Raw genomic sequence first — 26,608 nt, 5'->3', positions numbered from 1 at the left:
ATGTTTGCTATGTTAAATGAAACATTTAAAAATGGTTGAATATGCCTGAGGATTAGTTTATGAAATATTTTATTTTATTAGCCTAAAATAACAAAAGTGACACTACACTGACCAAAAATGTCTATCTAGACCTGACTAATCTCAGTGTGTGAGCATGAACTGATGAAGCCTACTTGGATGAGAGGCGAAACCTCTTCTAAGGCAAACTGTGCAGTCCAGTTGCGAGCGATCGAATGCCCTGAGAAAATAATAGTACTACTAGGGATAACAAAGGGCGCACATAAAAGTGCATACAACTGTATAAAAAGAGACTGCTCTACGACTGCAGGGAAAGCTCAGCTTCCCCTAAATTGTAAAAATAAATAAATAAGTGGTCAAATATGTACTATTGTGTTCACATTTCATCACCTCTATATGCGTTAGAATGCATTCAACTTTTGTTCCGAGTCAGCTATCGTGACAGCTCACACTATTATTGTCGTTCATTATGGTGGTGTCACAGTGCATTCAACGGTTTTGAAGATGAGCGTCCGATGACTTTTAATACCATAGAGTGGGTTGTTCCACGGCCATGAAATTTTGTCCCACCAACGTTTCTGGAATTGTATTGAAAGTGGATGATCAGTTTGAGACCGAATTCCTTTTGATTAACAGTAAAATTTGCAAATCAGCGATATTAAAATATAAACCACTGCCAGAGCATTTTCTAACTTTCGTTCCGTTGTTCCGAGTGGATAGAGAATTTTACAAGTGACCTTTTCTTTGTAAAATCTAGCACCAGCATATATTTAATCTGTTATTGGAAACTGCACTCATTTTGAAAGAGTAGCTGAAAATGAGCTTTCCCTACTTTAAAGCACAGCAACTGCAAGTGAACTGTATAGACCGGGGGTCGGCAACCCGCGGCTCTAGAGCCGCATGCGGCTCTTTAGCGCCGCCCTAGTGGCTCTCTGGAGATTTTTCAAAAATGTATGAAGAATGGAAAAAGATGAGGGGAAAAAAAATCTATTTTTTTGTTTTAGTATGGTTTCTGTAGGAGGACAAACATGACACAAACCTCCCTAATTGTTATAAAGCACACTGTTTATATTAAACATGCTTCACCGATTCGAGTATTTGGCGAGCGCCGTTTTGTCCTACTAATTTTGGCGGTCCTTGAACTCACCGTATAGTTTGTTTACATGTATTACTTTCTCCGACTTTCTAGGAATTGTTTTATGCCACTTCTTTTTCTGTCTCATTTTGTCCACCACACTTTTAACGTTGTGCGTGAATGCACAAAGGTGAGTTTTGTTGATGTTATTGACTTGTGTGGAGTGCTAATCAGACATATTTGGTCACTGCATGACTGCAAGCTAATCGATGCTAACATGCTATTTAGGCTAGCTATATGTACATATTGCATCATTATGCCTCATTCGTAGCTATATTTGAGGTCATTTAGTTTACTTTAAGTCCTCTTAATTAAATGTATATCTCATGACACACTGTCTGTATGTAATATAGCTTTTAATTTTTTGCGGCTCCAGACAGATTTGTTTTTGTATTTTTGGTCCAATATGGCTCTTTCAACATTTTGGGTTGCCGACCCCTGGTATAGACATTTAAAAAAACAACCACAATGGAGTGTGGCAAAAGGTCACAGGAAGAAAGTGGCAAACAAACCACCCAAACTCAGAAAAAAACAGAGCAAAGCCACACTAACAAAATTAGGGCAAAAGTACTAACAAACACAGGTCAAAGGGGTCAGGAACCAGGATAACAAGCTACTGCTGGCACAGGAGACATAGCTGGAGCAAGGAGACAGTCCAGCAACTGACTGCTTCTAAGGCAGGGAATACCAGGGGGTAAATTGGCAAACTGACTGGGCTCCACAGTACAGGCAGGTCTCATGCTAGGGCAGCTGTTAACAGGTGGTGAACAGGTTTCTGTTGCTTCAACAGTAGGGATGGCATCTCATCACAAGCAGGGCCAACACAGATAGAAAACATTCACACTCACATTCACACACTGGGGACCATTTAGTGTTGCCAATCAACCTATCCCCAGTTGCATGTCTTTAAGGGTGGGAGGAAGCCGGAGTACCCGGAGGGAACCCATGCAGTCACGGGGAGAACATGCAAACTCCGCACAGAAAAACCCCAAGCGCGGGGATCGAACCTAGGACCTTGTTATTGTGAGGCACATGCACTAACCCCTGTCCCACCGTGCTGCCCCAGTAATTATGTAATGTATCACATTGTAATTTTATGAATGTTCAGAATAAACGAATACCTCAACCATAACCATATTTTGCACGCACATGTCCGCAGTTTGATGCAAATTGGTTAATCATCCCTTCCCTTTTCAACAGAGCAACATGTGGCAACCATTTTGCAATCAAGAGGCGTAGATGTGGATGTCAACAATTTTGATACATTAATTCCACTGTCTGTCAGAAACTCCATACCTGTCATCATCATACAGTTCAACAACAACAAAAAAAGGTGGCCCTGCTGAAGGAGAGATGCATGCTGAAAGGAACTTTTCAATGTACATCAGCTGATGACAAGGCAGATATCGCCAGGAAAACCCACAACTTAAAGAAACAGAAGAACATTCAAGGCACTCAAGTCAAATGGAGCTACAGGATACAAGACTTGAAATAGCTTCAAGTCATTACAAATCGACAATATCACAATATTAACATAGATCAGTGGTCCCCAACCTTTTAAGCCCAGGACCCCAAGTCTCAGCCATGAACCAAGGCGAGATCTACTCTCGTTACTTCTCTCAAACTGTGATATATACTGTATATTTAAATATACTGTAATTGTAATGTGTATGTTCGAAAGGCTTAAAAGAGTGGTATACATATTCAAAGTCAAAGCTTTGATTCAGATACACCTGCGCCGCACTTTGGGCATCCCTGCTTTTGTGATTCTATTTGGCTTGCTAGCGTCTCCAGCGATGATAGGCGAGGGGGGAGGCAGAATGTAATTATGGCTAAGGCTGGTCGATGCATTGCAACAGTCAGTCTTAACGTGTCACCACCTTATGGTTTTTGATACTTTTTTGAAAGTGCACATCATTCAACACAAGTTTGGGATGGAACAACAACAGGACTCAGAAGCGGTGGAGCCTTGAGTTGGAGTGGCACAACAACAGGAGAAGGCTAAGCTTTTGAAAGCTGAGGATCTGGATCTGGTGTAAACTGGGCTTGGACAAGCTGGGGAGCAGGAACTTGGGTTAGTGTTAGTGTCAACATGCTTGGCAGAGACTGGCTGACATTACACAAATCTTTGAATCGTTGAAGGTAGTAGTCTATTTTTTTCAGTTTGCTAATGGTAGCAACCACCCTTTGTTGCGATCATAAACTGCTTGCATTGCTTTATCAAACTGCTACATTTCAGAAGGTTGAATGGTTTATTTTCTTCCATTTATTACCAATGAATGCAGTGCCTGGATACATTTTTTAAACAAATGTTTATTTTCCTGAACTTACAAAACAACTCATAGGTGCCTTAACAATGACACGTGTGAATTTGGGCAAGCAACAACTTGCAAGAAAAAAAAGGTGAAAAACAATGAATAATACTGTCTTATATGCAGTCCTCTACCATGCTTTACCCCCTTATAGTAAAAACGTCCTAAATTCAGACGGTGGTCTGTACGCCTATATCCAAACAAATTGCTAGCATTGCCGTTATCGCTATCACAAAGGCGCCACCTAACCTTCATAAAATTTGCAAGTTGTTCCAGCAAGGAATGACTGGACGCTGTCCTGACACAATAAGCCAGCGTCTTCATAATGCCAACAAAATGCCATGTCAATAAACCTGCCAATGAAATATATACAAGTGCTGCCTTGTCTTTATTATGAAACACTGACTCAGTCCACAATGCCTTTTGTTAAATGAAAAAAATAAATAAATAAATACACAAGCTCCTGTTTCCATGGTAACAGTCAGGTTAATTTTTGTCAACGACATCTTAAAATTACCACTTTTTTTAATCACTAGTTAGTTTTTTTTAAATGACTTTGTCCTTCTTGTCTAAATACTGTGATTAAAAGCCTGTCAATCATATTTATATAATTGTCATACTTGTGTTTTCTTCATTTAAAAGGACAACCAGGGCAATACGTTTTTTTAGGACCCACTACCTTGTCCTCCAGTACTGTGAAGTATAGTGTCGTTGACAAAGAGCCCATGAAAATTTAGGACAGACTTTCCCAATTATAGGTCAGAGGTTAGAATAAAGCTAATTTGGTTCGGTTAAAGGCCTACTGAAACCCACTACTACCGACCACGCAGTCTGATTGTTTATATATCAATGATGAAATCTTAACATTGCACATGCCAATACGGCCGGGTTAACTTATAAAGTGCAATTTTAAATTTCCCGCCACACTTCCGGTTGAAAACGTCTAGATATGATGACATATGCGCGTGACGTCAACAGTTGATACGGAAGTATTCGGACCCATTGAATCCAATACAAAAAAGCTCTGTTTTCATCCCAAAATTCCACAGTATTCTGGACATCTGTGTTGGTGAATCTTTTGCAATTTGTTTAATGAACAATGGAGACTGCAAAGAAGAAAGCTGTAGGTGCGATCGGTGTATTAGCGGCGGACTACAGCAACACAACCAGGAGGACTTTGAGGATAGCAGACGCGCTAGCCGAACGACCTCACCTTGACTTCCTCCGTCTCCGGGCCGCCAACCGCATCGGTGATCGGGTGAAGTCTTTCGTCGTACCGTCGTTCACTGGAACGCAGGTGAGCACAGGTCGTGATGAGCAGATGAGAGCTGGCGTAGGTGCAGAGCTAATGTTTTTAGCATAGCTCTGTCGAGGTTCCGTAGCTAAGGTAGCTTCAATGGCGTCGTTAGCGACAGCATTGCTAAGCTTCGCCAAGCTGGAAAGCATTAACCGTGTAGTTACATGTCCAGAGTTTGGTAGTATTGTTGATCTTCTGTCTATCCTTCCAGTCAGGGACTTATTTGTTTTGTTTCTATATGCAGTAAAGCCCGATGCTATCACGTTAGCTCAGTAGCTAAAGAGCTTCACCGATGTATTGTCGTGGAGATAAAAGTCACTGTGAATGTCCATTTCGCGTTCTCGACTCTCTCATTCAAGAGGATATAGTATCCGAGGTGGTTTAAAATACAAATCCGTGATCCACAATAGAAAAAGGAGAGAGTGTGGAATCCTTGTACCTAAGTTACGGTCAGAGCGAAAAAAGATACGTTCTGCACTGCACGCTAGTCCTTCACTTTCACGTTCCTCATCCACGAATCTTTCATCCTCGCTCAAATTAATGGGGTAATCGTCGCTTTCTCGGTCCGAATCGCTCTCGCTGCTGGTGTAAACAATAGGAAAATGTGAGCAGTCCTTCCTCCGGTGTCGTCACACTACTTCCGGTACGGGCAGGGCTTTTTTTTATCAGAGACCAAAAGTTGCGAACTTTATCGTCGTTGTCCTATACTAAATCCTTTCAGCAAAAATATGGCAATATCACGAAATGATCAAGTATGACACATTGAATGGATCTGCTATCCCCGTTTAAATAAAAACATTTCATTTCAGTAGGCCTTTAAGGGTTTGTGTTGTAGGTGAGTTTGGGGCAGAGGTGTAAAAAGTGGGTATGCACTACAGGGGCACCAAAGAAATTGGCAGGGAATGCCATTGAATTAGCGTTTTCTGTATTTACCGGCTGTTTGATCAAGGTGGCTGTCGGTGTACCATAAATTGATTAATGCGGACCCCGACTTAAACAAGTTGAAAATCCTATTCGGGTGTTACCATTTAGTGGTCAATTGTACAGAATATGTACTGTATTGTGCAATCTACTAATACAAGTTTCAAACAATCAATCAATCAGATCAGGGGTTCTTAACCTTTTGGACCTCAGGGCTTAACTTTTCCATTATAGGGGGGGCTGAGGCCCACTCAAATATTAACACTGAATTAGTAATCTTACTCTTGATTTTAATGACATTCAATAATTATATCTAACCAACTTAAGAGTTTTCAACCTTGTCAAATGATATGAACACATGTGTTAATCACATATTTATTTAACACATAAACCTTAGGCTTAGGTCAGGATGATAAAAAGAAAAAAAAGTTCTAACCAAATATACTGCGTACTGCAATGGAAATGACTCATAAATACCTGATGGAAAATACATTCATATACAATTATGTTGTGCTAAAATAAACCAAATTAATCAATCAATCAATGTTTATTTATATAGCCCTAAATCACAAGTGTCTCAAAGGGCTGCACAAGCCACAACGACATCCTCGGTTCAGATCCCACATCAATTAATAATAAATATATTCCTTAACTAAACTGTCAATAAAATTCAAGTACAAATGAAAATACAGCTTCACCACTTTAGCCATAATTTTTGCACTCACGAAACTTCTCTTTGACTTTAGCTTGACATCTTGTTTGTTTGATATTGTCATTACTGCCACAAGTGGTGGAAAAATGTATTACAACCGAGTACTGCTGCGGCCCATTTGGACCACAGTTGATAAACAGATATTTTTTAGCGGCCCACTCGGGGGTGCTTGCGGCCCAACAATGCGGCCCTATGGTTAAGTAACACTGGATTAGTTGATTGGGTTCAGTCCATTAGGTTAGCGGGTTACGGGTCAAGGTTAGAGGGTGAGTTAGTCAGGGTAAGGATTACTTGTTAAGGTTACCAAAATCGGGTAACATTTACTGTTAATTCCGGACTGTAAGACGCTACCTTTTACCTGTGCTTTGATCCCTGGGGCTTATAAAATGGTGCGGCTAATTTATGGATTTTTCTTTGCCGACAGCAATAATGCAAAAAGTAAAAAGACAAAAAAAAGCAAATACACTGAACAGGTGGCTTAATGTTTGTGATATGGCGCCATGTTTTGGACAAGTTCACTCACTGGTACTGAAGTGCTGCATTGTCCTTCTGTTTAGACTAGTGTTTTCAACCAGATGTACAATTGCCGTTTGGTCCTCTAGCCTTCCACAGCATTCTACTCATATGGATTCTTTATTCATCACTCCAAGCAACGTTTGTAGGTTTTACAGTATAACTAAAACAATTCTTACTTACTTAAACGTGTGTAATGTATGTAAGAGTGTCTTAATGCATTTTGTACGTGCTATCTAATTGTAATGAAGCCAGTGTCGTTAGCAGTAGCTAATATGCTAACATGTTTACAAGTGTCTTTGTTAGTATTATTAACTTACAATGGCATTCTTTTTGTATTGTTTCAGTTTCATAAATTCACCTAAACATCACCGTGGAGTTGTGGAGTCTGTTCAGCTGATTGGAGAGCTAGCTTCCGCAGCTAGTGGGTCCATGACGATGACTTCTGTTTTGTTAGATCAGCTGTTTTACTGACATGTTACAGACACCGTTTGGAAACAATGGTATAACATTTACAAAACTCCTCATTTTGCGAAAATAACTATTTCACAACATATATACTGTAACTGCGGCTTCTAGTCTAGTACGGTTAATACGGTAAAGGCAAGTTGATTAGTGTAAGAATGAGTAAAATAGTTGTTTAAGTAAGGGTCAGGACCTCGGCTTTGTTGCTTAGGGTAACGTTAGTGTAATAGAAAGAGGTACAGTAAGGGTTATTATGTTAGGCCAACGGCCAGGAAGTGAGAGTAAAGGTCAAGGGTTAGTATTAGTGGATGAAAGTTTATGGACTACGGTCCGGTTTAGTAAATTGTGGTTTATCAGTTAGGGTAGGGTTCAGAGTTAGGAAGTTAGGGGTCAAGGTATAGTTGGCTTAGGTAAAAGTATGTTGTTAGTGTTACTTGGTTAGAGTTATGGTTAGGGTGTTGGTTGGTTGGGGTCAGCGATATTGGTTAAAGTTTTTGTCAGTGGGCTAAGGTTAGAAGGTTAAAGTTAGGTGTCAGCAATATACTTTGCTCACTAATTGTCACAGCCTAAGAATTGGAGTCAGATACCAGTTTGTTAGTAAGTTACTGGTTAGTTAGCCAAGGTTGTTTTATCATGACAACATTGTAAGATACTTGATTGATCAACAAGCTTGAAAAAGACAAGATGGCTTCATGTGTATGTGGATGTTAGGAGAGAACCTGACATATTTTAGGACTCAGATAGCTATGCAGGCTGCAGGAGAAAGGTGTTGAATACTAATGTTGACGTCTGTGTAACAGCTGATGGAACGCCAGCAACTTCACTTCTTGTGGGGGATCAGTCATGCACGCCGTGTCCAACACCAACAACCTTGCTACCAGATGCTCCTGCATTATACATGTGGGGATCGATCAAAGGTGCTGAAGTAAGAGAACTCCACGATGAGCGGGTGTCACAATGCAGACTCCCGTTAGATTAGGCGCAGCCTGACCTACCTTTAAGGACGCTGGAAGACAGACTTCTGCGTAAAAGGAGAGCTCGGCCTCCCTCGAGGATGAAAATCCTCTCGCCGTCTGTCCTGGACTAGTGTACCGCTGTGATATATTATTAGTCAATGTAATTATCAGCCGCACAGTGAAAAGACACTCTCTTATTCATATGCAAATGTTTTGTGATTAAATGCACAGAAGAGGGTGCAAAATATGAAGTGGTCCTGACAATGCATTCAATTAGTGAATTGCACATTTGCACATTTAGCCAGGTCAATTTGATCTAATTAATGGACAATTAATGGATTTGCAAATATTTACATCGATGTATTTTACAATACAAAAGTATGTATTATAATTTTAAAATCAACGAGAATATTAAGGACTATATGTAACCTTATAGATCAAACAAATTGAGAGAGTCCTATACAGCAAAGAATAGCTATTATTTACAGTATATATAAACACTAATTGTTACCAAAATATTGCACTCAATATACACTTTGTGATTGCTATCCTTTGTACACCCCTGCCTGATAAAAGGATGTTTTAACAACTAAAGGATCAGCTTGATTACATTGGATGATTATATTTAATTTGATTTCATTTAAACTATATAGTTTTGGATTTAAATAGGTTTGTTTTCAATTTACCTTTTTAAAACACATTTTTTCCACAAAAAAGTAAAACATAACATTTTGTAAAAAGCACCATTAAATCAGTCGACTTGTTGAATTTAATATGCATGTTACATCATTTTAAAATATGTTACTTTATTTTGTTTTAATTACACCTTATTAGTTTATTTGATTGTGTCTTTAAATACATTATCAGCCACAAAATATATACAGCAGTACCTCTGTTTACATTAATAATCTGTTCCAAAAGGTCAGAAGAAAACCAAATCGTGCATAAAGTGAAGCAAATGTTCCCAATAAAAAAATATGTAAATCCATTCCAGACACCTAAAAATATTATCATTATTAGAATAATATAATAATTATAGTTGTATATGCCGAAAACAATGTGCAATATATATAAATGATGAATGACATTTATTATTATTATTGTTCAACATCACTTTTATCTTTTTGAAGACTGTTGGCGAACGCAGCGATGAGCGTATAAGGAAGAGGGGAAAGGTACTTCCTTACGAGTTCTTACTTGAATTCAACAGCGCTTCTACGCTCATCTTTCTCAAAGTGCTGGTACACACAACTTTCTTTGGCCCCAAGGTGGCTTATTTTGCAGTTGTTTTGGTCTGTATTGGTCTTGGCCAAAGACAGAATTTGATGTGCAGGTAAAAATAATATTTAATAGCAAAAACAGGTAGCACCGGTGTGGACGTAGCAGTGGGCCACGGGTGAGTCAAAAAGACCTTGTGCAGATGTAAACAGAAACAGAGGCAGAAGCACAGAGCAGAAATACCAAATACACAGACCGTAGGGTAAAGAATGAAGTGCTGACCAACATCGCTGGATTAAGAACCCCCTGATTACCAATCAGAAACAGGTGAGGAACCAGTGTTCTAAGCAGAGGTAACATTGGCACAAAACATGAAACACAGGAAGTCAAACTAAGAAAATAAGAGTGGAGATAGAAAATAGAATACCAAAACAAAAAAAAGTCCAAGAGTGTAGTAACAGATCATGATAAATGAGTTAACAACATGTGAGATTCTTTCTTTTGGCACTTGATCTCGCAGAATGCTACACGGACAAAGGGACTAGTTTGCGCAATATTTGGTTGTATGATAACTGAAACCGGGCCAAGATTATGGCAAACATTTTAATCAAACACAGAATCATATAAAAAGTGGGGCCATGTGAATTATTTAATTTAATTTGACAAAATATTTAAGATTTTTTGTATGCATTTCAATAAAAATAAATTACAGCCTAAATCAGGGGTGTCAAACCCATTTTAGCTCTGGGGCCACATGGAGAAAAATCTACTCCCAAGTGGGCTGCACTGGTAAAATCACGGCACGGTAACTTAAAAATAAAGACAACTTCCGAATTTTTTTTTGTTAAAAAATAGAACAAGCACATTCTGAAATTGTACAAATCATGTTTGTTTTTTTTTTACAATTACCTGTTGCGTTTAGTAGAATATATACTTTATTTGTCGTTATTTATATTTTCTGAATAAATTATGTGATATTGCTCATCCGTCAACTCATTGGTGTTAATTTTCAATCTATCAAGATAAAACAATTATATCAAAATCAAATTAAATTATGTTATTTATGTAGTTTGATCATTTTCCTCGACTGATGTACTAACATCATGTGGTTTATTTTGTACAAATATACAAATAATTGCTATTGTGACATCCAGTGGACACATTTAGAACAGCTGTTTTTTTCATTCAAAAATTTCAGGGTAATTTTTATATTTAGTAAACTCATCCCGCGGGCCGGATAAAACCTGTTCGCGGGCCTAATCCGGCCCTCGGGCCGTACGTTTGACACCCCTGGTCTAAATTAATTCAATTGAAAAATGTACTTTCCTAAATCTAAATGCATTTAATGTATGCATTGACTTATTTAACTAAATCTTGACCAAATCATAAGTGACAAGAAGATGATTGCTGACGGCTTCAATATGTTTTTTGTTAAAGTTGGGCCTGAGCTGGCAAAAAAAATCCCAATTAATGATGAACAGCCCATGGAATTTATTGGAAAAAATCCTTACTCGATGTTCCTTACTCCGACTGTCGAAAAGGAAGTCTTAGAGGTTATTCAGAAAAGTAAGAACAAAACATCACGTGACATTTATGACCTCGACATGAGGACGATCCGGAACGTAGCGGAAGAAATCATCAAACCATTCACACACATCTGCAATTTATCCTTTCAACTTGGACAATTTCTTTCACAAATGAAACTCTCAAAAGTCATCCCCATCTTCAAATCTGGAGACAAACACCACTTCACAAATTACCGGCCCGTCTCCCTTCTGCCACAGTTGTCAAAAATATTGGAAAAATTATTTGATAATAGACTTCGTGGCTTCATTGAAAAGCACAAATTATTATCTGATTGTCAATATGGGTTCCGACAAAATAGGTAAACTTCATTAGCTTTAAGTGATTTAATAGAGAACATTACTAATGGTATCGAGAAAAACAAATTTGTTATAGGATTTTTTATTGACCTGCAAAAGGCTTTCGATACCATTGACCACCAGATTTTGGTAAATAAACTGGAAAACTATGGCATAAGGGGATTGGCAGGGAGATGGCTGAAGAGCTACTTGAATGAGAGACAGCAGATTGTTCAGATCGACCAACATCAATCTACACTCATGAACATAACCTGTGGAGTCCCCCAGGGGTCGATACTAGGACCCACACTATTTATAATGTATATCAATGAAATATGTAAAGTATCAACACTGCTGAAGTTCATCCTCTTTGCTGATGATACAACCATTACATGTGCTGGTGACGACGTGAAGCAACTTCTGGCCTCTGTAACTGAGGAGATGATAATGTTAAAAACTTGGTTTAATATGAACAAATTGTCTCTGAATTTAAAGAAGACCAAAATCATGCTCTTTAGCAATCGCAAAAGTAATATACCCATCAGGATTGTTATTGATGATACACCAATAGAATACTGTATGTTCAACAAAATTAATTCTTAGGAGTGGTAATAGATGAAAATATCTCATGGAAGCCTCATATAAGTTACCTGAGGACAAAAGTTGCTGAATGTGATGGAATGATGAGGAGATCATGTCATTTATTGAACACGAATGCTCTGCTGTTATTGTATCATTCATTTATTATGTCATATTTAAACTATTGTGTTGAAGTCTGGGGAAATTGTTAAAAATCCCATCTACAGCCTTTAGTCACTCTGCAGAAAAAGGCCATTAGGATTGTGTCTAATGTTCACTACAGACATCATTCAAATCCACTATTCATGGAGTTAAAGCAACTTAAACTGCACGATGTAATCAACTTTAAAACTGCTCAAATTATGTTTAGGGCATCCCAAAACTCTCTACCATCCAATATACAGAACCTATTCCAGGATAGAGATGCTCACCATAGTTATAGTCTAAGAGGAAACAACAAATTATATTTGCCTAAATTTAGAACAACTTTAAAATCAATCAATGCATTTCAGTGCGTGGAGTCACTCTGTGGAACAGCTTAGGGGACGAGTTAAAAACCTGTTCTAACATGATTCAATTTAAAAGACTGTTTAAAAAAGAAGTACTGAAGAATTACGAGGAGGAAAGAGAGTGATGCCCTCAGCACAGAGCGATGAGAGAGAGGTGTATGATCAGAGTGTTTGGGCCTGTGTGTGTGTGTATGTGTATGTGTGTGTGTGTGTGTTTTGTCTCGTCTTGTCTTGTCTCATAGTAACAGTGGTACTATTGTATTGTTAGTGTACAGGAGCTTTTCTTGTTTTTGTTTGTATAGTATTGTTCTTGTATTATATTGTTTATGTTAAATGTGGAATGAGTGAGAGGGGTTGGGATATTATAAGCATTTGCTTCATCCAACCCCTTTTCAAGCCTTGCATAAATGTCTCTGCCAAAATGTAAAAAAAAATGTGTGTTGTTGTACTGTGCAGGTTTGAAATAAATAATTCAATTCAATTCAAGTTATACGTTATTAAAATGTTATTATTATTTTTAATACTTAAGTATTAGTATTACTATTGCATTCTTTACTTTATCTAATGGTGAAATAAAATCTGAGTTTGCTGATACAACACTCACAATCCCTCGGGTCACACCTGCATGGTTGGGACTTCTCATTGCATGAATATTAGATACTGTACTTTGAAATTTCTATCTTAGCCGTAAAACGCAAAATGCTGAGTGTGTAATTGTACTTTAAAAAGTGTATTTATGTATTACAGTATTTAATTTATTTAATCAATTCCAATGTATTTTTTATCTTAATTTTTTTTGTATCTTATTCTAATTTGATTTAAAATATTATACTAAACTTGACTTAGTAAACTTACTGACTTAAGAATTAAATAGTAAAAAAGGTTAAAAAAAATTGCAATGGTTGTAGGAAAACAAATCTATGTAAAACTGCGAGACTAACATCCATATTGCGCACTAAAAATATTACACTAAATACAGATTACAGTATTTACATTTGTGTGTTATACAGGTAAGGTCTTTTATGGCTGTGGGTAGAAATGACCTGCAGTGACACTTTTTCCTGCACTGTGGATGTAACAGCAGTGAAAAGCAAGCTACTGGGAAAATGTAGTAAACTAAACTACTAGTCTACTACTTGTCCAGGGTGTACCCCGCCTTCCGCTCGAGTGCAGCTGGGATAGGCTCCAGCACCCCCGTGACCCCAAGAGGGACTAGCGGTAGAAAAATGGATGGATGGATGGATGGATGGTTCCACGGACCTCCATATGAAAAGATACGCCAGAGACCCCAGCAGTGATTATCATCACCCATTGAAATTTCAAGGACCCCCAGTTTAACATGCAACATGACATGACAAGGGTGGAGGAGTATATATATATTAGGGGTGTAAAACTTAATCGGTACAAACCGATAACGGATTTTAACTTAAGCGATATGAATACATCGTTTCGCAAACCTCTCGAATGATATAGTGTTGTATAGGTTGATGGAAGTACTGTTGGAAAGTCATAAATCGGTTGATTGTAAATCTGATACAAAATATGGCCACCCTAATATTGCGAGACTTCTGTGATGACGTAATACGAGAGTACCACGCAATGCAAACCAACCAGAAGCAACGTAAGGAAGGTCTTTGAGTCTTTATTTTCCCACACACATTTCAGCGAAGTGTTGTCAACTTGGCGGTATATCTAGAATCTTTCCAACTCCTCTTACTGACTTTTTTTCCAAAAGTGACTAGCGACAACTCCAACAACTTTTTTGGGATGTTTGAAGACATGAAAGCGTGTAACACTCTAATGTCCTCAACGTACAAGCAGTGCTGCTTCCTCACAGGCGGTGCCCTGTCTCCGGAGTGTCTGCTTTTAGACAGTTTTGTTTTGTTGTACTTTTAAATGCCATAACAATAAAGTTCCATTCTATTGTCGTCAGACCAGGAGGAGACCCACACTCACTCGCAAAGCTGCCACCGTTTCTGCCTTGGTTGAGTCCTTTCGAACATGTTGAATAGAGAAACTGGAAATTGTGATGTATCATGTTGTATGCATGCATGTTCGAAATAAACTCAAACTCAACTCAACTCAACTAAGTGTTTCATCACTGTCACAATTAAAATACTACAAAAACAAAAAAAACTATCGTTAATGTCAATGAGCCAGTCAATAGATTTGGTTTGTTTGTGAATATCACAACCCGTCAGTCTTTTGATCACATTTGATACTCTAACATTTAACAATGCAGAACAAATACAAATATAACTGAACTCGAGAATCAACAGAAGAAAATTGATTCACAGTTCTAATCATAATTTGCATTTTTTAACTCACACATCTTCTTATCTTTAAGTTTATGGATTACAATGTCTTGAAGTTGATAGTTCTACTATTTGCTAATAATAGATTATCTGCCTGTTTTGTATGTGTCTATTTAATATTTTGTTCTTACACGATACATGTAATGTATGTTACAGACTTATTTATTGATAGAGATCACAGCTCGGGGATCCAAACAAGAGATGTAGTGATTGGTGAGCGTGAGGTGAGTCGGGGGTCGATGATAAAGAATGTGCTTATGTGTTATCGGCGGGCACATGGAGGGTTCAAAATGTATCCTGCAGCATCATCTTAGGCCTGCATGCAGAGGAAAGTGAACAGGAAGACAATGGGAACTGTGTACTTTGGTTATCTGGAGTATAAAATGCCAACGGGGGGTTAATACTGGTTGTTGGCGGAGGGGGTCACCTGTGGTTAAAATGGCCGATATTGTTGATTGTGGTGCACAAACAATTTATTAAAGCCGTATCTAAATGTGGACAACACTACAGAGACTGTTTTTTTTTTATACCTTCATGTTGAACAATATGTTTACCATGTCATTATATATGATCGCACTTCCAACGCAAAATCTTTCAGCTCCCATAGGACAATGGGAACTCAATTAACTGTCACCATCAGAAAACCTTTTTTGCATTTTTAAAGTAACATTTGACATTTTGTAACACTTACTTACAGAGGTGTGGACTCGAGTCACATGACTTGGACTCGAGTCAGACTCGAGTCATGAATTTGATGACTTTGGACTCGACTTGACAAAATGTAAAGAGACTTGCAACTCGACTTAGACTTTAACATCAATGACTTGTGACTTCACTTGGACTTGAGCCTTTTGACTTGACATGACTTGCTACTTTCCCCAAAACCCAAAGATTAAAAAGTTATTTGGGAGCGCGCCGCTCCGTATTTTTCATTTTCTTCGTCTGTGTCTATCAGCGTGTTGTTCCTGTCAGCTGGTATGCTCTCAGTACAACAACCAATCAAATTAGATCTACATTGTTTTCATCACACAGCTCTCATCCAATCAAATTGCAGGACAACCAATGAAGAAGAATTGTAGAACAATGCGGCAGTGAGAAACAATTATGCCAAAGTTAATTTCGTTCGGGTATTAAAACTACGACTTGGTCAACAAAAAACGAATTGCCCTATGCAAATCATGCAGTTCAAATATTATAGACGGAGACGTAACAACTTCCAACTTCGTTCGACATTTGAAGATGCACAAAGAAGGGTATGTTTTGAATGTAAGCTAACGTTTATTGGCTAAGTAACGTGACTTTTATTTGCTGTGTAGTTAAATCAGTGAGGCTGTAAACTCACTGCTAACGTTATAACCATAGACATCTTATAAGGCTACGCAGCATCGCGCGCTACTGCCTACAGGCGCAGACGAGACGCGGGGCCGCCATCTTGGAGTGGTGATCCGCTCCACTAGTGCAATTCATTTGGCAGGAGCAATGAACTGTCAGCGCATTTAATTCATTTTACCTCACTGAATACCACTCATTTTCACGCGCTTTTTTGTTATATGTGTAGCTATGATAAAGGACACATGTTTTGGAGTGTTTTATTATTCATAGTTTGCTTAACAGTAATATAATATTCTTATACGCTATAAGTGACCAGACGTCCGAGATCAAAACTGGGAATATAATCCCAGAGAAAGGGGAAAAAAACGGTCAGCTATTTTTAAATTGAAGAAACAATATGATTAGGTTATATATACATGCGTATATCCTACATAAACAATGTATGAATACATTAGATATCTATATATCTTATAGACTGACACTTTGTGTTGATATTTTGTATTACATTCTTCCCTTAAATGATCATGTTTACACTGATTGTTTTATATGTATTTTTTATGTATGTCGCTTTGGATACAAGCGTCTGCCAAATACTTCAACATAAACATATATAAACACCTGGAAGTCATTATATCAGTTAAAACCACCAATCTGTTTCACTGGATTCAGAATAAAACCAAATTCTGTCTTACTCAACAATGTTAGTTTTTGAATATTGTTACTTGAAGACTTATTCCTGGTTACAATTATACTGAAGAAAGTATTGTCTTATATTTTGCCTAAAATGAGAATGCATCATAATCAGTGGCGGCTGGTGAATTTTGTTTTAGGTGGGGCTGAAAGTTTGTAAACCAAACCCCTGTAGGGGGGTCATACTCCCCCAGAAGATTTCTTTGTGATTTTCACATACAAATATTAAAGATCTTTGCTCCTTCTCAACTCTGTGGTAATATTATTTTCATAAAATACAACCAATAGTACATTAATGTTAAATCTTACTTGTGAAAAGTAATCACCCGATTCCTATTTTCAACAGTCCGCTCATATGAGTAGGAAAACGCTGAACACCATCTTTGTTTTCTACCTGTCAACTGTCAGTTTAGGCTGTTCGCCGGCTCCTCATCACCACTTCAAGATGGCGGCCAAATTGCTCGTGTTACAGCAGCCAATGCTGCGTCTACTTATAAGATGTCTATGGTTATAACGTCATTGCAAACACGGCAATCTGTTGCGTCCACTGCAGTTCGCTACCTTATTCATACTTTTTGTCAAGTGATTATTTTTAAGCAGGGTTGCATGAGGTACCTACACATAACGTTACGTTACTCAATGTATCACACACAGTAACGTAACGTTAGACGGCGGTCAGCAGCACCGCGTATTTTAGCCACCTACAAAAAGACAAACATAGTCAAATAAAGGTCAGTTAAAATGTGTACTATATTAAGAATATGTGAACATATTGCATAGGGCCCTGACATCTAAAAAGTACAACTCTGTTCATTGTTTTGTTCATGTTTTTGTTATGTTTTTCATATGTACGCACACATCAACACACATACAGTATGAGATGAGATCAATGAGATAAGGTAAGAACAGGATAAAAACTGCTGTGGAACTAGTTACAATGCAATATGCCATGGAAATACATTGTTAACACTTTTGTGCAAATAAGTACAGTTGCACTTGTTTTTTCAAATGTGTTCATTCTGTAAAGGAATGAGTTAAATGTTTAAAATGACTGGATAATAGTGCTATTATGAAGTGCAATGTCAGCACTATTTTTTTTCCTGCAATTTCAAATGCACTTGTTTTAATAAATAAATACAGCGTTTTAAAAGCATACACAATCTGTGTAAATATATTAGTCTGTGGTTAAAAGGACTTGAAAGGACTCAAAATTCAAAATGCAGGACTTGGGACTTGACTTGAGACTTTCCAGTCTTGACTTTGGACTTGACTCGGGACTTGCCTGTCTTGACTCGGGACTTGACTCGAGACTTGAGGGCAAAGACTTGAGACTTACTTGTGACTTGCAAAGCAATGACTTGGTCCCACCTCTGCTTACTTATAACTGAATTAGTACTATTTCTCTTGATGTTAATCAAATTTAATAATTATACATAAACTACTTAGAGTCTAACAGGATAAACATGGTTAAATGATATGAAACCATGTGTTAATCACAAAGATTATTATCAAGACTTTGGTCAGGCTAGTTACAAAAATAAATACTATATATATATATATATATATATATATATATATACAGTATATACACACACACAGACATCGACATATTTTATAATCGAGCAGGAACTACTGAGATGCAACAAACACGGCGAAACATAAACGCCAAGGGTAAGAAACATCCACTTATTGTTAAAAAATATCACTGTTCTCGCTATCAGGCTTTTTTGCTCTGTAAACAAGCCCCGCCCACTCTGCCCCACTCTTGTTTGTGCCTGGTCCGCATGAAGCAGAGCTTCATATGTCACTCAAAAGTGTAGATTTTAACCATTGGAATCATTTCTATAGTTTGAAAATATCCAGCCAGCCGTATTGAAATGTTAATTATGTTGTATTATGCCAAGGCAGCTCAGTTAACTGCCTTTTTTTTTTGCTGTTTTGCAGGACCCGCGTAACATGACTTCAAACTTGACACTTCATTGGCTGGTTCTGAGACAGGATTGATTGCTTCAGTCTTAACTTAGCGAAAGTGAGTCTTGAAGTGATTTTTTTATACACACAATTTTAAAAAACTGAATTTTTAAACAAGCTTTTTGCTAACACATTTTTTTTCAATGAAATTGTCAGCATAATTTGATGTAAAAACATTAACTTCACAATATACAAGCACATACAATTCAGTTACATACATTCAGTGTGAAAAAAAAAAAGCTTTCGTAATAAAGACACAAATGACCTAACAACGCTTCATTTTTTCCACATTTTGTTATGTTACAGACTTATTCCAAAATTAATTGATAGAGGAATGGGCCAAACTTGGGGCATGGTATACAAAAACACTTGAAGTTGTTATTGCAACAAAGTTTTGAGCAAAGGCTGTGAATACTTGTGAACATGTGATTTCTTCGTTTGTTATTTTTAATAATATTGCAAACTTTTTGAAAAAACTTTTCCACACTGTCATGATGGGGTATTGTGTGTATAATTTTGGGACAAAAATGTACTTATTACATTTTGGGATAAAGCTGTAACATAGCTGTAAAATAACAAAATGCGGAAAAAGTGAAGCTTTCCGGATGCACTGTATTATCTTTATCATCTTCTTGGTATATATATATATATATATATATATATATATATATATATATATATATATATATATATATATATATATATATATATATATATATTGTGTCGTTGGGCAAGACCGTTGGCGTTGTTAGGCCTATTTAAATGCTCTTAAGCCCCCCTAAATAATTTGGTGTTAAAAAAAAAAAAAAAAAATCTTTTTTTTTTTTTTTTTTACAAATACATGCCGACATATTCATTATAAAGTGGCCCGAATATGAGTTTAAATAAATAATCATATAACCTGTCATTATTCACTCAGTTTCCCCTCACTTCATAGTGTAAGGTAGAGAGCCCCTTTAGTGCGTCGGTATCCAATCCATTCCACTAGTTCATATAGAAAATGCCCACATCACTCAAAATCCAGTCCGCATTTTCTCTGCGACCTTGCTTGCGATCTGGCAGGTGTACGAAGCACATTAGCACACAGCACTGCAGAACAAGAACCTTGTGTCTGCAATTGTAAATAATTTAGTTTTTAAGTTTTGTGTTTCTTGTAGAATCTATATAAAGTAATATACATTTGCCTATTGTTAAAATAATGAAAACAACATCATTAAATATATTAGTTTTATTGTATTGTTACATTAATAGCTGTTGTATTATTATAGGATGGCTTGTTAAACATTTAATAGGATTTTCAGAGGGTGGAAAAACCAAGATATTTAATATAAAATGTAAAATGAATAAATACATAAAAAGAAAAAGAAAAAAAATGGTTAAAAGCCATCGTCCCGGGGAGCATTTAATTTCGTCTCGTGCATTTTTTTTACCGTCCCCGGGACGACGGGACTACTTTAATCTCAAGCCCTGGAAGTTACATTTTATTGTTTGCATTATTTGTTTTAGCATTGCACTTTGAAGATGGTCCCTCAGCTCTTTGACAGCTTTGGCTCTTTTTCAGATCAGCAGACTAAGTCTTTCTTATTTACAGTATATATAAATGTTTTTCATTTCTATTCAGACTTCCATATATATTTAATTTCCTTAACGGCTTGCCATAATATATATATAAATATATTATATACAAGCCAAATTATCCCGATCCAGATATTACTTTAATTCAAGTAATTAAGTAATATTTCCAGGGCTTGAATTTACAACCATTTTAGTCACATATGTGCCCAAAATGTAATATGTGCAACTTCAAAATATTTGGGAACAAACAATTATTGTATTGTGAGCGAAAGTTGTGGCATTAGCCTCCATGTTGTGAATTAAAGGCCTACTGAAACCCACTACTACCGACCACGCAGTCTGATAGTTTGGTCGGGGGCGTGGTTGGGGGCGTGGTTATTTACAGCTAGAATTCACCAACTCGAGTATTTCATATATATATATATATATGTATGAAATACTTGACTTTCAGTGAATTCTAGCTATATATATTTTTTTATTTTTTTATTTTATTTACATAGAAAAAAAAAAATACTTGAATTTCAGTGTTCCAGTGGCTATCCATTAGATGGCAGTATTGTCCTGTTTAACTCTGCGTTCTAGATGAGTATATCATTTCGGCCGCCATGTCTGTAATTTCCTCGTTCTTCTGCTTCGTCTCCTTGTTGTGCGCAGTTGTGCACTCTATAAAAGCCCTAGATTTTATGACGTCTTTGGGCAGGCAAGCTGTTTATTTTGTGGGAAAGCGGACGTGAGAACAGGCTGTCCCCATTCAGTCTCAGGTCCGCATTGAGCTGGAGGGGGCGTGGCCTCCAGCTCCGGCTGAATACCGGGAGTTTGTCGGGAGAAAATCTCTGCCGGGAGGTTGTCGGGAGAGGCGCTGAATATCGGGATTCTCCCGCTAAAAACGCGAGGGTTGGCAAGTATGAGTATGACACAGAATGGATCTGCTATCCCCGTTTAAATAAGAACATTTCATTTCAGTAGGCCTTTAAAAACATAGAGGCTAATGCCATGACTTTCATTGTGTTTCAGTGTATCTTGAAGGATCATGCAAGTAATTGTTTCTTGTTGATGCTGTAAACAAAATGTCACTGTGCTAACCCATGTTTGTTGTTGTACTGAACACAGATTGAAACTAAACCGATTGAAATAATAATAATAACAATGAATAATTTCAAAGTCTTTGTTAGCCGTTTGTGAAGTTTTGTGCTCGTGCGCTACGTTCGCTCGCATCCTGCATCTCCTGGGGGCTAAGCCCCCCCAGTCCTTAAGAGCTAGTGACGCCCCTGGGCAAGACCCTTCACTTACTTTTCTCTCAGTGGCGCTCACACAAGTGTATGAATATGAATTAATGTTTGGTGGTGGTTCGAGAGCAGTGGAGGCTCCTCCATAGAGGTGGAGGAGGCCTGGCCTCCCCAATAATTTGAGAGAAGAGAGAGATTTAAAAAAAACAATAAATATATTTATTTTATTTATTTATTTTAACAAAAAACATATTTTTTATTTTTTATATTCATATTATTTTAGTTTTGTTCATAAATCTAAATGTTCCCATGGCTAAAACCCAATATTGCAATTGTAAAGCAACAGGCCAGATTTCCCTATCAGTTTGTATTAAGGGAGGCCAGGCCTCCCCTAGGAAATTAGCTTCTCATAGAAGTCAATGTAATGCATGCTTTTTCATGCCAATATGTGATTGGCCAGATCACTGAAAATGGGTGGGCAACGGAGGCCTGGCCTCACCATGCATTGTGTCCAGGGCTGAAAGATTGACATTTTGTTCGTCCAATCACATGCTACTGGTTCATTTGGAATCAATCCTTTCCTTTCCTAATCAACACAGAAGCCATTTTGAGAATTCGCCAGCCACTTCAGTCAAACAAACACTCGCCATAGTGGCTACGAGTGTCCTATCAACTTGTGCTTTTCAGGAAATTTAGAGAACACCCCTGGCTATCATCCGTGAAGTTTATAGCTCATATAGCCAAATACTTTTGCTTAAAACGACCTCGGAAGTCCTGTATTTCTCAGTAAATGAAGCCAGCACCAACCTGTGGAGTGGAGTCCAGGAGAGAGCATGCCGCCCCTCAGCTAAACCAGATGTGAGTTGAACTAATTAGATGTCTCTACCAGTGTTACACCACTAGTTCTCAGTAGTAATAACACTCCATTTTGTCTGTGTTTCTCAGCAGATAAAGCCAACTGGAACCATATTTTTACATATTTTATATTAAATATATTGAATAAAACTACATATGATAAAGAAAGTGTTATCTTATCTTTTTTATATGCTAAACTTGATTAAATTGGTGATTACATGTTGAAGCTGTAGAAGAATGAAAAATGTAAGCTAAACAAAATTGTTTTTAACTACATAATTAAAATTCCTGCCTTTTACACATGTTCACTTGGCGTTTATATAACATCCAAATGTCATTTCTCAGCTTAATTATCAGGCAGGCTCATAGACTTACAGCAATGTAATTTCTTCAGGAAGGCACAAGGCTAAGCTCTGCACAATGAATTGCATCAGCAAGAACTTTCTGACTGTAGCTTACACTCCAAATAGTATGCCTTTGGCCAGCACAAAGACAGATAAGAGAACAGGGAACATTCCATCGCGAGTGAAGTGAGCAAGCGGAAAAAAATGGCCTCCTCAATTCTGGAAGTCACCAGCCTCCACTGTTCGAGAGGTCGTTGGCACAAATTGTCAGCCATGTTTGTGTCATTTCAACCAAGGGCTGCTGTTGCCACAAATCTAGTTTACCACCATCAATTTAATTATTTTAATATTATTATTTATTATTATTATTATAAGTATGAATCACTATGCTCCAATAACTTATGTTGGTGGGTTCATTGTTACCATTACCTTTCTGTGATGACATCATAAACATGAAGACTTTGGGGTGCTTTATTCCGACCATATCTAAAGCAATGTTTTTTTTTTTTAGCTACTAATACTTTTTGAATACTTCGCACACAGAAACACAGAAAAAATAATTACCAGCAAAAGACTTCACCCTCACCGCCTCTTTGCTTGATGTCTTTGAGCGCATCTTTCTTTTGTCTCATTTCAATTATTAATGAATGAAATAGCAATTTTCACAGCTTAATAATTTATCGGATCAGGAAGTAAATGGCGTGGGGACTTGGAGGGTATTGCCGCACTTTTATGGCTTTCATTTATCCTCTGTAATTATTTATCCTTCACTGGCTTTCACAGAAAGACAGGACCAGTTTTATTCTCTGTTTGTCCCCTCTTAAAGCTACAGTAATACTAGCCTGCAATGCTTTTATTGTGTTACCATGTCTTACCATGAAGCAGCAAATACTTTTAGGTTGTCTTTTTTAGACTCCATCTCTCCCCACCTAAATCAACTATTTGAATGCAATATTTTTGTTTAGGTGTTTCTGTGCCTTTATTATGCTATGATACTGTAATATATATTTTTTGGTTTGGGACCCTTAGGGACTGTGCGACAAGGGGTGGCACTTTCGTGACTTCTGCGGTGCTTTTTTGTGAACTTCTGGATCTGCCTTACGGGATGCCACACCGCAGTCCATTTGGAGAGACTGGAGGAGATGCGGATGAAGAGACAGTGCTGCGGAGCTGGCGCTGAGCGCCAAGACGGACAAGCTTCAAAGTGTCTTGGCTGAATGAGCAGGTATCGGACACCTCGGTCTCCTTGGACGCATCCTCGCTCATCCATGCGGACTGGACACTGGCTGAGAGTTGTTGGGCGGCCGAGGGTGGAGTCGGCTCTCTTGGTTGCTTTGTTGGGTCTGCTCCTGTCTCTGGCCATGCTCACCCCAACCCAGCGTGTAACACCGCAGAGGCCACCACAGTGTATGTTTTTTTTTTTGTTTGTTTTCATCAGCTCTGCTCTTTTAATGTATTTAATGTCCTTTGTGTTCTTTGATGTTTCCCTCTTACACACGTTTATGTGTGCTGTGGCTATGAGTTTTTTTCCCCTTGGCCTCAGTCTGGACCCCCTCTCCAGGGGCCCAGGTTTAGACTGAATTCCCATCCCCCCCAGCGTTTACCTGTTTCTCACCTTTTTTGTAAGGGGCGCCGGAAGTTGGCAGACCCGTCAGCGATCTTGTTCTGTCTCCCTGTAATGTTTGTCTGCTCTTGAATGGGATTGTGCTGAAAATCTTAATTTCCCCCCCGGGGATTAATAAAGTATTTCTGATTCTGATTCTGATAACTACTGTCTACCTCTAAGCTCCAAAAATGTCCCTCATGAAGGAGGACATAATTGTTTTTTTTATCACAACAGCTATGTTTTGCTGTAAACCCCTTGAAAAGTTGCTTTATTTAAAAAAATACTACCCAATCTATAGCACATAATTCTGAAAAATGAGATCCCTAATCTTTAGTGGGGACTTTAAGCACTCCATGTCTTGTAATGATCTTCTCTTGTACTACCAGTCTGTGGTTGCCAGTGTTCTGTACTACATCGTATTGTGCTGGGGGGGCAGTACATCTAAGGAGGACAGCTCCAGACTGGAGAAACTGATCAGGCGGGCCGGTTCTACGGTCGGAATAAAACTGGACTCACTAGCATACTTGCCAACCTTGAGACCTCCGATTTCGGGAGATGGGGGTGGGGGGCGAGGTCGGGGGCTGAGGTGGGGGGGGGGGGGGGGGGGGTGTAACATGGTCACCTATGCCTAGTTTCTCTTGTTATATTCTTATTTTACTGTTATATTTTTATTCTCATTGTTGCTTTTTATTTTTATTCTTATTGTAATATTTTTCTATTTTGTTTCCATTTATACACCCCCATTATTTACTTTTTACTTTTTAAATTCGATCTCAATTCTGTACACTGCTGCTGGAATTTTACATTTCCTGAGGGAACTCTCCTGAAGGAATCAATAAAGTACTATCTATCTATCTATCTATCTATCTATCTATCTATCTATCTATCTATCTATCTATCTATCTATCTATCTATCTATCTCTCTATCTATCTATCTATCTATCTATCTATCTTGATGGCATCACTAAGATTGTTCTTTGTTAAAGAGGACCTATTTTGATTTTACTCTTTTCTGACTTATAAATATTGGATATTTTTGTTAAACAATGCCAAAGCGTCAAATCATAATGTTCATGTATTTGGTTGTGAGCCTACACGTAGTTTGGGATTGCCTTTGAACGCTAAGTTTTGCAGTCTTTTTATAACAGTTGGCACAGTGTGATGTCAGAGTGTGGTGCAAGTACTTATGTGGGCATTTGTAGGACAGTGGTACCTCAACTTACGCATATTCTAAGATTTGAACGGTCTTTCGGCTTTTAGTTATGTGTTATTTTGCTAGCATAACTGAGATGCTAGCCTCCCTGCAGCTAGATGTCATGGCTGGTGCCACAAAGGTCCGACACCGTTCTCCATTTGCGCTGCTGAGTCTTACGCCTTTACCCACGGCTCAGCTTCCTGCGCACGCCACAGGCAGCTCCGGATGCCTAGGTGGTCTGTGGCTCCACCGTGCTACGAAATGGCAGCGTCTCCAGTCCTGCTGCTGCCCAGCTTAGTGTGATAGTAACCTTCCCTGCACATGGCCTGAAAAGTGTCCATTCTTCGCCCCCTCTACACTGGTCCTGGAAGATAACATAACTGGGATTGTCCGCTTTTTCAACGCCATTACCCTTCGCTAACTCAGCCTTATTGACTAGCCGTCCCTCTTCGGTAACTTGGCTCATTGCACATGGATCTAATGAGACGGCAAGACGCCAGTCAGAACAGACTAAAACTGATTTTAAAGGTCTGTTCAGTCTGCTGGAAAAGGTAAATGTTTTACATTAGTATTACATTATTTCCAAAAACTGCTCTAGTTGTCTGTAGTACATTACTACTAGTATATTTCTTATCTAAAACGTGTATTTAAAAAAAACAAAAACATACTCTATGTTTAAATTGTAGTGTTTTGGAGGGGCAAGATTAGATTGATTCCAATTCATTTCAATGGGTGGCACTCAGTTGCGATACCTGCGTTTTGAATTACAGGCTCTGTCCAGGAACCTGTGAGTTTAGGTACTACTGTACATTTTGTCAACCAGCCTCTTTCTCCTCTGCTTCCGGCTGTACGACTGTTTGCAGCTGCCATGAGTCTCCAGTGTTATTCCTTCTGATTTCATGCCCTCCCACCTGCTCTGATGCTTAATAAATACTTCTGTGTTAATTTTTGCTCACAATATTTTACATGGGACTGTTTTGTCAACATGGACCAGTCCTAAAT

At 38.1% G+C, this 26,608-nt stretch overlaps 1 protein-coding gene across 1 annotated transcript in view; it reads right to left on the bottom strand.

Annotated features, from left to right (window-relative positions):
* The window catches only part of LOC133662630 (phospholipid-transporting ATPase ABCA1-like), a 198,498-nt gene that overhangs the window by 97,450 nt on the left and 74,440 nt on the right, over positions 1–26,608 (bottom strand). The gene's annotated exons all lie outside the window — the stretch shown is intronic.

Source organism: Entelurus aequoreus, linkage group LG12, assembly GCF_033978785.1.
Source record: "Entelurus aequoreus isolate RoL-2023_Sb linkage group LG12, RoL_Eaeq_v1.1, whole genome shotgun sequence".
Taxonomy (NCBI): Eukaryota; Metazoa; Chordata; class Actinopteri; order Syngnathiformes; family Syngnathidae; genus Entelurus; species Entelurus aequoreus.
This window is presented reverse-complemented; position numbering and strand designations above follow the sequence as displayed.